We start from the raw sequence: 862 nt of genomic DNA, 5'->3' as shown, positions 1-862 counted from the left end.
CCCAGGAGAACTTTTACGATCTTTTCTCCAATGCCCGATGAAGGGTGCTTGTGCCCGAAAGCATGCAATTAAAGCCCTTTTTTTTTTTTGGCCAAAATCTTGTTGGTCCAATAAAAGATACCCTCTCTACTACGAGTCGGGATTGCCTTTTCCTCCAGCCCGATACGGCTACAACCCGGATCCCTTCCTACCTCCTTGGTGCCCTCCCGAGCTCACTGCCTCCGCCGACCCCCGGCTCCCCCCACCCCCGCGCCGGGCTCGCCCTGCCCCGCGCTCCCAGCCCGTGCAGTTAAGCCGGGTTTGTGCGCGGATACATTTCCCTGCTCCCTCTCTCTCCAGTGTCTATCAATCAGAGCCGCGGCTTCCCTTTCATCTTCCCCCGCCCCCAGGCTCCCGGCGGCGGCGGCGGCTGCGGCTGGGGGGAGGGAGGAGTGGGTGGAAGGGATGTTAAAGTTACATCGCAGAGGCAGAGCCCGGCTTCCACTCGGCCCGCCGGCCGCCCAGCCCAGCCCAGCCCAGCCCACTTTCCGCCTGCCTCCTTCCCCCGAGACACACGCACACACACACAAGGCAGCGGCGGCGGCAGCAGGAACCCGTCCTACAGGCTCCGGCAGCACCTTGCTCCCCACTGCCGCCGGGAGAGGCGCGGGGCAGGGCGGCCGTGCCCATGGGGGGCGCGGGGCAGCCTCGGGCCGCGGGGTCCCCTCGGCTCTGAACTTCTCGCTGCCTCTCCTCCCGCGCCCCTTGCGCCCCGGCTGTCCGCCAGGCCAGGCCGGCAGCACAAAGGCGCGGAGTCCCGGTGCGTGCTCGGCTCCACGGGGGGTGTGGGGGGCTCCTTGCCCTGCGGCCCCCTCCCTCCGCT

The 862-nt window shown here is 67.5% G+C and overlaps 1 protein-coding gene across 5 annotated transcripts in view; it reads left to right on the top strand.

Annotated features, from left to right (window-relative positions):
- The first annotated feature begins 489 nt into the window (after positions 1-489).
- The window catches only part of LEF1 (lymphoid enhancer binding factor 1), a 124,713-nt gene continuing 124,340 nt past the window's right edge, over positions 490-862 (top strand). For 2 of the 5 annotated variants that reach the window (XM_019521953.1, XM_019521951.1), the window contains exon 1: positions 490-799. The gene's annotated coding sequence lies outside the window, so the exon portion shown is untranslated. The remainder of the gene's footprint in view (positions 800-862) is intronic. The other 3 variants (XM_019521950.1, XM_019521952.1, XM_019521949.1) reach the window with 3 other exon arrangements.

This window comes from Gavialis gangeticus, unplaced genomic scaffold (genome assembly GCF_001723915.1).
Source record: "Gavialis gangeticus isolate Ggan-Ray unplaced genomic scaffold, GavGan_comp1, whole genome shotgun sequence".
Lineage (NCBI taxonomy): Eukaryota > Metazoa > Chordata > Crocodylia > Gavialidae > Gavialis > Gavialis gangeticus.
This window is presented reverse-complemented; position numbering and strand designations above follow the sequence as displayed.